The sequence below is a fragment of the Siphateles boraxobius genome, unplaced genomic scaffold, assembly GCF_051911475.1.
Source record: "Siphateles boraxobius isolate OS27281-9 unplaced genomic scaffold, OSU_SipBor_1 16, whole genome shotgun sequence".
NCBI lineage: Eukaryota > Metazoa > Chordata > Actinopteri > Cypriniformes > Leuciscidae > Siphateles > Siphateles boraxobius.
Genome location: NW_027508766.1, coordinates 18,049,844 through 18,062,723, shown reverse-complemented (window position 1 = coordinate 18,062,723; position 12,880 = coordinate 18,049,844). Strand labels below are relative to the sequence as shown.

The window sequence follows — 12,880 nt, the reverse complement described above, 5'->3', positions numbered from 1 at the left end:
TTCCGCTAGAGCCCCCTCTACGAGGCACCTCTATGCGTTGAAGTGGAACCTGTTCGCCGATTGGTGTTCCTCCCGTCAAGAGGACCCCCGAACTTGCCCGATCAGAGTCGTGCTTTCCTTCCTGCAAGATGGGTTGGAGCGAAGGCTGTCTCCCTCCACCCTCAAATTGTTGTCGCCGCAAGAGCCGCGCATCACGATGCAGTGGAAGGTAAGACCTTGGGGAAGCACGACCAGGTCATCAGATTCCTTAAGGGTGCCAGGAGCTTAAATCCACCTTGTGTTTTGCACTCTGAACCCTCTTGGGACCTAGCTCTGGTACTTAGAGCTCTTCAAAGTCCTCCCTTTGAGCCTTTGCTGACAGTAGAGCTTAATATCCTGTCCATTAAGACAGCGCTCCTGTTAGCATTGGCCTCTTTCAAGAGGGTAGGGGATCTGCAAGCATTTTCAGTCGACGAATCGTGCCTAGAGTTCGGGCCGGGCCTTTCTCACATTGTATTGAGACCCCGGCTCGGATACGTGCCCAAGGTTCCTACCGCTCCCTTCGTGGACCAGGTGGTGAACCTGCAAGCGCTGCCCCAGGAGGAGGCAGACCCAGCCCTAGCTTTTCTCTGTCCCGTCCGCGCTCTGCGGGTTTATATTGACAGAACGCAAAGCTTCAGAACCTCAGATCAGCTCTTTGTCTGTTACGGAGGCCAGCAGAAGGGGAAGGCCGTCTCCAAGCAGAGGTTAGCCCACTGGTTAGTGGATGCTATCACCCCAGCATATGAGTCTCTGGGTGAGCCTTGCTGACAGACATCTGTAGAGCTGCAGGCTGGGCAACACCGAACACGTTCGCTAGGTTCTATAGCCTTTGTGTGGAACCTGTTTCCTCCCGAGTTCTGGCTACGGCCAGTGGGTCGAGGGAATAGGTTGTGACGGCTTGCTACGCCACTCCGCCTCGCAGCGGATATGTGCGTACTTTGGTCCGTATGGCGCCCTACGTCGATGAGCCTCGTGAGTTCCTCCTTCACCCCTCGGTGCTGGGCGCGCCGGACCGCCTGGCGCCAGGTCTGCTACCTCTAGTAAGGAATTGTTAGTAGACTGGGTGCTTCCAGTGGTCTCTATTGTGACCCATGATGCCACGTGCAGTTCAGCCGTGTCTTCCCCTTGACAGACTCGTTCGTCGTCCCTGTTGACTACGCTCCCACTTCCCTTGGATTGGGACTACCTCAGAGACTGCCATATGTTTCACTATTCCTTCGGGCTAGTAAATATGTGTATTCCTGGCCTTCCTCAGTCAGGCTGGGGCTTCCGCAGCGTTCCCCCCTCTCTTGAGGGAACACTTTCCCAGTGTTATCCAATTTCCACTGTGCGGGTCTTGCGGAACAGCAGTGTGGTTCCTGTGCTAGCTCCCGCAACTTATTGCAAGAAACTGCTGCAGGGTAGCTTAGCTGGGTGCTGGAAGGGGTCAGCACCATGGCGTTTTATTAAGGATCCCAATTCGTCAGGGAACTCCCCCGACGACACGTCGGAGTTCCCATGACGAAAGGGAACGTCTCGGTTGCGTATGTAACCCTCGTTCCCTGAGTAAAGAGAACGGAGACGTGTCATCCCTTAGCCATGTTGCTGTACCTTCGCGGAGGACTGGACACTGTTCGGCTCCTCAGCGAAAAGCATTGCGCAATGTTTACTTACTTTTATACCCGCGCTGGTAGGCGGGTCGCGGAATGCAAATCTTGCATGCCAATGTCTATTGGCTCGTTTTTAATTCTCTCGAAGGCAATTGGCTCCCTAGCGTGATCCCAATTCGTCAGGGAACTCCCCCGACGACACGTCTCCGTTCCCTGTACTCAGGGAACGAGGGTTACATACATAACCGAGAAATTTTGCAATAAATAAATAAATAAATAAATAAATATTATTTATAAGATATTTTTGATTAAATCTGAGAGCTGGATCACTCCTCCATAGGCTTCTAAGGGATTGACACTTGTCTGCCCCAAAAAAAGTTATTAAAGACATTGTTAAAATAGTCCAAGTGACTACAGTGGCTCAATCTTAAGTTTATCAAGCGACGAGAATACTTTTTGTGCGCAAAAACAAACAAAAATAACGACTTTATTTCAACTATTAATTTCCTTATCTGTGGGCCTCTAGTCAGTTAACGTAGTGTGATTGCGTAGAGCTACGTCACACGTAGGCTCACTATTGTCCGATGCTGGTCATGTGTGTGAGGCGTGTGACGTACAACAAAAGAAGCTTACGCTATTATACTAGTGAACTGACTCGAGGCCCACAGAAAAGGTAATGAATAGTTGAAATAAAGTCGTTATTTTTGTTTTGTTTTTGCGCACAAAAAGTATTCTCGTTGTTTGATAAACTTAGGATTGAGCCACTGTAGTCACTTGGACTATTTTAACGATGTCTTTAATAACTTTTCAAGTGTCAATCAAGTGTCAATCCCTTAAGAAGCCTATGGAGGAGTGATCCAGCTCTCAGATTTAATCAAAAATATCTTAATTCGTGTTCCGAAGATGAACGAAGGTCTTACGGGGTTGGAACAACATGAGGGTGAGTAAATACTGACAGAATTTTCATTTTTGGGTGAACTATCCCTTTAAGGTCTAGGCCAACCCGAAATGTAGGGCTGACAGCCTGACACCATAAAATATCCATGATGGAAAATATGCTAAAACATATTCACAAAAGAATGAAAGGCTTAAACAATAATACTTAATATAGACTAAGCATGCTTACACACATACATGCACACATTACTGTTTTAAAAGTGTCAGTTTGTCTCCACTAAAGCAAGGCACATTTTCCATGTTAACTCCATTAAACATGCTTACACACACAATTTGTTGTAGATATAGATATTTGAAATAAACGATAGTTAAATAAACGCTTATTTCAAGCCTCCAATTTAAAATATAATTTGCATATATTTTGCAAAATATGATGCATAAAGTGAACAAGTGAAGGGGTAAATTTTGACAAAGTCATTTGTAATGTTATTTTATTTTATAAAGTTTAAATATGATTTCAAATGCAAAACAGAGCAGAGCAGAGCAGAATGAGCCAAAGAGTGCTATCCTTTGCTATTGTGTGGTGGTTTTGTGTTTTAGATATAGATATTTAACCCCTTTATAGGCAAAGATTATTGTTGTTAAACATTCACTGCATTTGAAAACATCATACTTACTTGATCTGGACAAACATGAGTATCATTAGAAAGATTAAAGACTCCAGCTTTGATATTTGACCTCTGTTTATCATTAAACTAGGTTGCACTTCTTAATTTATGTCAGGATTGCAAAATAATCAATCTGTAATGAATGATACTTACAGTAGTAGACTGTCCTCACTCAATGGCTGGCTGTCTAATTGGTGTCCGCAAAATAATATAGAATTCATAGACAATTGGAAACGTTTTTGGGGAAGACCTGACCTGTTGAAAAGAGATGGTATTCATCCCTGCTGGGATGGTGCTGGTCTTCTCTCTAGTAATATGGCACATAGTCTCAGAGCTCAAACATGAACTGGGGCCCAGGTTAGGAAGCAGACAAACTGGCTAAACCGACCTGCTAGATGTCTCACGTCACTGAGGTCAGATAAATCCCATCACATAGAGACTCTTTCACCTAGATATCATCATATAGAGACTGTGTCTGTTCCCAGAATTAGGAAATACAAAAAAAAAATCCAAACTCATCTGGGTAAAAAATTTATGATGATGTTAAAATGAAAATTTTCAAAATTTTCAAATTTAAAATGATGTTCAATAAATAAAAAATAGATGTGTCATGTATGTGTATTGTATGTGTCACTGTTTTGTAAATTTGCAATAAAAAAATAAATGTAAAAAAAGTATTCCAGAAAAAAATGTTTTTTGGAGTAATTCTTACTTCAAAAGCACTTATTGTTAATGATATGATTATAGACTATAACCTATATGTGTTGTGTTTGACAGAAACCTCGCTTAAACCAAACAATTACATTACTTTAAAAGAACAAGATTACGGTTATAAACATGAACCTCGTATGAAAGGCAAAGGGGGAGGTGTTGCTGTAATTTATAGTACTATTTTCAGAATTACTAAGAATTGTAGTTTCAAATATAATTCTTTTGAAGTGTTGGTGCTTAATGTAACAATATCTAATGTAAATGATAAATCACATTTAAGATTTGTGCTGGCTACTGCATATACAGGCCACCAAGCACCATACAGACTTTATCAAAGAATTTCTATCAGAGTTAGTACTGGCTGCAGTATGCAATGCAAAAATGCATTGGGATTGGCATTTAAAGACATTCTTAACTCTATTGGAGTTAGACAGCATGTGTCAGGACTAACTCATTGTCGTAATCATACTCTGTAGATCTAATATTATCACATGGAATCAATGTTGACGCCGTTGAAATTCTGCAGCAGAGTGAAACTTGATTCTACAGAATTAGTCAATTACAGGCCGTTCTCGAATCTACCTTTTCTTTCAAAGATACTAGAAAAGGCAGTATCTTCACAACTATGTTCCTTTTTAGAAAGAAATTATATCTGCGAGGATTTTCAATCAGGATTTAGACCATACCATTGTCTGAAACAGCTCTCATTAGAGTCACAAATGATTTGCTATTATCATCCAATCGTGGTTGTATCTTTCTATTAGTGTTACTCAATCTTAGTGCTGCATTTGACACTATCGACCACAACATTCTTTTAAATAGAATCAAAAATGATGTTGGTATTAGTGGAATTGCACTAGCATGGTTTAAATCATACTTATCTGACCGTTGTCAGTTTGTAGCAGTAAATGAAGAGATGTCTTATCGATCAAAAGTTCAATATGGTGTACCACAAGGCTCCAGTACTAGGACCGTTGCTGTTCATTCTGTACATGCTACCCTTAGGAGATATCATAAGGGAGCATGGCCTTAGTTTTCACTGTTATGCTGATGATACTCATCTGTATATTTCTTCACTCCCTGATGAAACTTACCAATTCACAAAATTAACGGAATGCATAGCGGATATAAAACCGTGATGACTAGCAATTTCCTACTACTTAATTCTGAAAAAATAGAGCTTCTAATTATTGGACATAAATCTTCCTCACGTAATAAAATAGAATACTGTCTAACACTTGATGGCTGCTCTGTCAAGTTCTCGTGGTTGGTTAGGAACCTGGGTGTGCTCTTTGATACCAATCTTTCATTTGAAAGTCATGTGTCTAGTATCTGTAAAACCGCATTTTTTCATCTTAAAAAGATATCTAAATTAAGTCATATGCTCTCAATGAAAAAGGCAGAACAATTACTTCATGCATTCATGACATCAAGGCTAGACTATTGTAATGCTATTATGGTTGGTTCCCTGCATGCTTAATAAACAAACTACAGCTGGTCCAAAACGCAGCAGCTAGAGTTCTTACCAGAACCAGGAGTTATGACAAAATTAGCCCGGTTCTGTCAACACTGCATTGGCTCCCTATTAAACATTGTATACATTTTAAAATATTGTTGATTACTTACAAAGCACTAAATGGTTTAGTTCCGCAGTACTTGAGCGAGCTCTTAACGCATTATAGTCCTTCACGTCTATTGCAATCTCAAAATTCCGGCCAGCAAAATTCTACTGCTGGTGGTAGACCCTCTTTCTATTCAGCACCAAAACTTTGGAATGATCTTCCGAACATTGTCCGGGAAGAAGACACACTCTGTCAGTTCAAATCTAGACTAAAAACACATACACATAATGCTATGCTACATGCTATCTACCTGCTTGAACCCCTAATAGAAAGGGCCTTAAAAAGGCCTATAAAAAAAAACTATAGGGTCTCAGCACTTGACGGTTGAGCTGCTGGTTACAAAATCTTTATCAAGCCTTGTAACATGTACCCCGGAGAGGAAAAAGGTTGCTGTCTGCATTTTCAGCTAATTTTTTATGGAAATGTGGTGTGTTTTTTTTTTTACGTGGTGAGTTTCTTTTTTACCTTTTGAACTGTAATACCTCGATGGCCTGATTTCCGTAAAAGTTTGCATGCTTCTTTAGAATAATATGTTGCCCATTGCTCAGCTAATTTGGTGAAGTTCTGCGCAGAGCAGACCATTTTTTTGTCATTTAAATGTCATTTTACATAGGATAATATAGAGCATTTTTCACCTTTATAACAGTTAAACCAATGGCCCGACGTCCATAAAAGTTTCCAAGCTTCTTTAGGATCTTGTGGATTTTAGGATTTTGTGAAGTTGTATGCAACTCAGACAGGAAGAGGAACGCTTTCAGCCTTTTTATGGGATTTGCCATAGAAATACATAATTTTGACACCTTTTTAACAGTTATAGCACCACCAAGTGGCCAGTCACCTGGTTCTTTTTCACACGACCACAGAATGAGCTCTTACATAGGTGTGCTGAGTTTGGTGAAAATATCTCGTTCAGTTCACTAGTTATAGTCAATTTAGTAAAAGGGGCTCCTCCCACTTCGAACGTTTTGGCAGCCCTTAGGGACCGTGAACCGAAATTGCCACTTTTTTTTAATAACTATTAACAATCAGACTCCAGAAAATCTTGCTGCACTGGTTTGGTTCCGGTCGGGCATAAAACCTTGGACTAGTTCGCAAAAGTAGGTTTTTGGAAAAATATAATACCCTTGAGCCTAGGCCTAACGCTTTAGGAGTTATGAGCCATTTCGTACTTTTGACTGCTGTAGCGCCCCCATCAGGCCGATCAGGCCTTGGTGACGTTGTAGGCGGTAGATGGTTGTAGGTTGTAGGTGGTCAGTACTACCAGCCCTCAAAGTTTCAAGTCTCTACGACTTCGGTCTGCCCAATCAGTTTTAGTCTCCGTTCTCTAGTTAGGTTTTGTGTGTTTGAGCAAGACCCCTAATGTTCAATAATTTACATGTTAACACGCAATTGACGCATTAACACGCCATTTACGTAATTACGTATTAACGCATACATGACGTGTTAACGCGTAAATTGCGTGTTAAGATGTAATTACGCGTTTACACAACAGTTTCACACGTTTTGGCCCTTTTTGCCTTCCATACAATCAAAGCATGTCCATGTAGTCAGATAAGTTTCACGGGGTTGGAACGACATGAGAGTGAGTAAATGATGACAGAGTTTCTATTTGTGGGTGACCTATCCCTTTAAAAAGCTGCAGCCTTCGAAATTCAACAAGCAAACACAGCATATGGAGAGTGAGAGTTAGGCCTATCACCAAAATAAAACAAAATGTAATAAAATGCAAACCCTTATGACAAATAATTGCATCATCACACAATTGGTGTGTATACTTCAGCGTATGATGACAACTGTCTGGGTTGCAAAACGCCAGACACCCCCTACTACTATACTACTACACATTCAAAATATAATGTAAACTGAAACAGACACTTACGCATCATATAGACAGTGAACAGCGATCGTGGCATTTTGGAACCCACCACCAAGCAATGTTGATAATAAATAATATTAGGATAGACCGTAAATCTATTATTTGGGGAAAAAATCAAACTATTATGCACAGTTTATTAAAGCAATTGTGCAAAATGGTCATTGAGTTGGTACATTTACAGATTAACCAGTAATTCTGCAAAATGAGTGAAGCTGAACTGTGCCATCGGTGGCCAGATTAAAATCAGTTGGCAAAGTGGCCTATTCGATTTAAAATAACTCACCTTAACAGAAAAACAATTTATTTTGCTTCTTGGTGGATGCTATAGGGTTATAACTTATAACTGACGATATAATTGGTCAATCTTACTGTCATTTGAACTCAGTCTTTGAATATATACATATTCTTGCTATCTTAAATACATGTTCTGGTATTGCATAATTTTTCCCAAACTCACACACTTTCTTCCCTCACTTTCCTCAGTGTATTCCTCACAGGCTAAAATGAAACTAATTATAGGACTTTGCACTATAGGCTAATACTGAGTGACTTCAGGTCCCTTTGCACATTTATATAGCCTTCCTATTCAAGTTACTCTTTAGATAGCTTAGGGGCAACAAAGTGTACAGTTGAATGTTAAAGGAGTCATCATTCACTGCCCCTACCAGAATGCCTAAATTAACTAAAACCTTTACTTTTTTTCAGGGTATTTATTTTTGTATAATTTTTTGTTTGTTTTATCATTATTTGCTTTAATTATATTATAATATTAATTTATTAGTCTTAGCATTTCAATATTTAGTTTTATGCAACCATAAAATGTACTTTTCATTTAAGTAAAAGGGCATTTTCTACTTAACAAAATTATGTAAGTTTTGTGAGATGTGATGGTTGTAGTTTCATGACTCAATACTGTTACTCTATAACATTACTCTATAAATCTATCCTCTAGTGACCCTATTACCTCACCCTAAATTGCTCCACACTAAAAGGCCCAGCAGACCAGTGACCCAGAAGCAGCTGTAGGGCAATTTGTGTGAGAACAATGGCAAAAATCCCTAGTGGTATTTCTCTAAAGCTCTCCTGAGTCTTTTCACCAGCCTATTATGTAAGCAGCATCTAAAGCATGTCAGAGCTGGCCTATTCTGTGCAAATAATTGCATTCATCTTATGAAACACACTCTGAGTTGAGCTTATATAAGAGCTGTTTGAATCTGTGTGCTGAGCCTTATATTCATGCCAGCCACAATCCACATCATCAGTGATGGACATGCCAAAGCTTTGCCATCTCCCTGCCACAACTAACAGATGTGCTTATGTGAGAGAGACACACACTCAGAGCGAATTAGAGGGACTGTCTGTTTTGTAGATATCTGAATAACAGGCCTCTCTATATAAAAAACCAGAGCGACACATGAGCACAAAAGGGTTAGGCAATATTAAAAGAAAAAATTGTATAAAAATGTATGTATTGCAAAATGTATTGCTGTGGACTTTAAGCCAGTCATAGACTTATGTTTAAGGACATGGAAACATGTAAAATTAATGTTTTATGATTTTGTATTATGATGACTACATTCTCTTTTTGTAATGTGTATTTATTCGTTCATAAATTATATTAAATTAATAAATCAGGCCATAAATAAAATCTACGATAATAGTATATGAAATGTAATTTGCGTTTAGTCCTAAAAATTGTTTAACTTTTTTGGTGAAGAATACTCTTTTTTTATATAAAGATGTCGTTCTTTAGTGGTGTACAGAAAGGAAACAAGTAACGCTTCCTGTGATTCCTTATTGGAAAAAAAAACTTTATTTGGGCAGCATTCTATCTATTTTATCTGGAGTGCCTTTCACAAGTATATAACCTACAAAAGCATGACATGAATGACTGGTGTTTACATAACTGAGCTAATCAGCATGCAGGGCTGTTGCACAACATACCTCCACAGTTAGACTGGCACAGAGGTCATTGCTCTCAGGGAACCAAGCAGTGGAGCCTAGCATGATGGAGGATTTAAGCCCAGAATAAGTGAGAATGATTGGGCGTGAGCCCTTGTCTAACATTCTTGGTAATTGACCTCTAACTTAATTATTAACTGTCAGAGGTCCTGAAGACGGTTTAAGCAGGTTAGTAGATAAAGTGTCAAGTCAGCATGGAAGAGTTCTAGTGTTTGTGGAAAGATACTGAGAACAGCAGAAAAAAAAAAACATCTTCTCAATTCTGCCACTGTTCACAAAACATCTATTCACACAGGTGCATGACTGAAAAAGAGTAAAATAGAAAGACTGTTTGCGTTTAAAGTCTATCATAAGCAACAGTCCTCGACACAGACGGAGTGATGTCAACCACACTCATAGTCTCATACCAACTACACACACCTGGGTCAGTGAGAAAAAAAGGACAAACTTGTTTAAAATATGATTTAAAACACACACATATATAATAAGTATCGGAAGTATCGATACTTTAGTATCAATCCACCCATAGTTAAAGGATGCTAGGAAAAAACGGATGCGTGTTAATTGAATCAACTATTTGTAACGTTAAACAGAAAAAATTCATTATTCATGATTCATTCATCATTAGTGTGATATATTATAAAACATATTATTATAAAATAATATCTACATTTTTTAAATTTTAATGCAGCTTCAAACATGATAAGAAAACAAAATACTGAGGCCATGAAAAAGAATATGTAGCCACATTGTACTAATTTGTTTAGTTGTTTTATAAGGGAATAGATATTTTGGAAACAATTTAAACAAAATAAAGTGTTGCATTCTCTATATTATTTATACTTCCGCATGTCAAGTGCAGGGCTCCATTTATATACATATACAGGTGCTGGTCATATAATTAGAATATCATCAAAAAGTTGATTTATTGATTTATTTATTGTTGATTTATTTCAGTAATTCCATTCAAAAAGTGAAATTTGGATATTATATTCATTCATTACACACAGACTGATATATTTCAAGTGTTCATTCCTTTTAATTTTGATGATTTTAACTGACAACTAATGAAAACCCCAAAATCAGTATCCAGAAAATTAGAATATTGGGAAAAGGTTCAATATTGAAGACACCTGGTGCCACACTCTAATCAGCTAATTAACTCAAAACACCTGCAAAAGGCCTTTGAATGGTCTCTCAGGCTATGTTTACACGGAAACGATCTGAAGAGAAAACGCAAAAGTGGCGTTGCGTTATCACTTTTTATCCTGCGTTTAGACGAGCTTTATCGGGGGGAAATCCGCGTGCATATGATGACGCAAAAGTGTGTGAAATTCGATGTAGTATGAACTCGAGCGGCTAGGTGGCAATGTGAAGCACTGCAACACAAAAACACCAATATCTGAGAATATTTTGTACAACTGCTGAAAAGACTATTGTACGTTTATCAGAGCTGCAATGGCAACTTGAAGGTCCGACGTATGGAAATAATCCGACATATTGGGGTTATTTTCCTGTAATGGCGCATGCCTGTGATGTAAACACGTACGCGACGAGAGCCACAGTGAGCAGATTTGCGTTTTTACTGTTTAGATGGGAACGCGATGGTGGATCGTTTTTAAGATTTCCACTCTGGAGGGTGGTTTCACTTTTTTGCGTTTTTAAGCCTCCAAAACGCTGTCGCCGTGTAAACGAAAGGCACATCCGATAAAATATTTTTACGTTTTCACCCAGAATCGTTCTCGTGTAAACAGGGCCTGAGTCTAGTTCGGCAGGCTACACAATCATGGGGAAGACTGCTGACTTGGCAAATGTCCAAAAGACAACCATTGACATCTTGTACAAGGAGGGCAAGACACAAAAGGTCATGGCTAAAGAGGCTGGCTGTTCACAGAGCTCTGTGTCCAAGCACATTAATAGTGAGGCGAAGGGAAGGAAAAGATGTGGTAGAAAAAAAGTGTTGAAGCAATAGGGATAACCGCACCCTGGAGAGGATTCTGAAACAAAACCCATTCAAAAATGTGGGGGAGATTCACAAAGAGTGGACTGCAGCTGGAGTGCTTCAAGAACCACCACGGACAGACTTATGCAAGACATGGGTTTTAGCTGTCGCATTCCATGTGTCAAGCCACTCTTGAACAAGACACAGCATCAGAAGCGTCTCGACCGGGCTAAAGACAAAAAGGACTGGACTGCTGCTGAGTGGTCCAAAGTTATGTTCACTGATGAAAGTAAATTTTGCATTTCCTTTGAAAATCAAGGTCCCAGAGTCTGGAGGAAGAGAGGAGAGGCAGAGAATCCACGATGCTTGAAGTCCAGTGTAAAGTTTCCACAGTCAGTGATGGTTTGAGGTGCCATGTCATCTGCTGGTGTTGGTCCACTGTGTTTTCTGAGGTCCAAGGTCAACGCAGCCGTCTACCAGGAAGTTTTAGAGCACTTCATGCTTCCTGCTGCTGACCAACTTTATGGAGATGGAGATTTCATTTTCCAACAGGACTTGGCACCTGCACACAGTACCAAAGCTACCAGTACCTGGTTTAAGGACCATGGTATCCCTGTTCTTAATTGGCCAGCAAATTCGCCTGACCTTAACCCTATAGAAAATCTGTGGGGTATTGTGAAGAGGAAGATACGATACGCCAGACCCAACAATGCAGAAGAGCTGAAGGCCACTATCAGAGCAACCTGGGCTCTCATAACACCTGAGCAGTGCCACAGACTGATCGACTCAATGCCATGCTGCATTGCTGCAGTAATTCAGGCAAAAGGAGCCCCAACTAAGTATTGAGTGCTGTACATGCTCATACTTTTCATGTTCATACTTTTCAGTTGGCCATTTCTAAAAATCCTTTTTTTGTATTGGTCTTAAGTAATATTCTAATTTTCAGAGATACTTAATTTGGGATTTTCATTAGTTGTGTTTTAATCATCACAATTAAATGAAACAAACATTTGAAATATATCAGTGTGAGTATAATGAATGAATATAATATCCAAATTTCACTTTTTGAATGGAATTACTGAAATAAATAAACTTTTTGATGATATTCTAATTATATGACCAGCACCTGCATGTCCTGCATATATATATATATATATATATATATATATATATATATATATATATATATATATATATATATATATATATAAATATATATATATTTTTTTTTTTTTTTTTTTTTTTAAATTTTAAAGTCAGCCTAAAACATTTTGATTTTTAGACATTCTGATATTGACACACAGTTTCATTTTGTTTTTATGTATGTTTCTGCATGATGGTTGATGGTTCAATTGACAAAATATGTTCAAGTATTAATAAACAGTAAACAGCAGTTTAGTTTTGATTAGTTTAGCAGTTTTAGTCTTCTATGGGGAAAAAAGATTATGGCAAACTGATTAATATGATTTTTAATATGAAATTTGCTCTTCATTATGACATCAGGAGTTAGTTGCATCACCCAGACATTTTTGGCTTTATGGAAACCCAAATACAAATACAAATTTGAATACAAAAATGTTGGAGCTGATTAA

The 12,880-nt window shown here is 38.8% G+C and overlaps 1 protein-coding gene across 2 annotated transcripts in view; it reads right to left on the bottom strand.

Annotated features, from left to right (window-relative positions):
• The window catches only part of usp2b (ubiquitin specific peptidase 2b), a 66,005-nt gene that overhangs the window by 15,858 nt on the left and 37,267 nt on the right, over window positions 1-12,880 (bottom strand). The gene's annotated exons all lie outside the window — the stretch shown is intronic.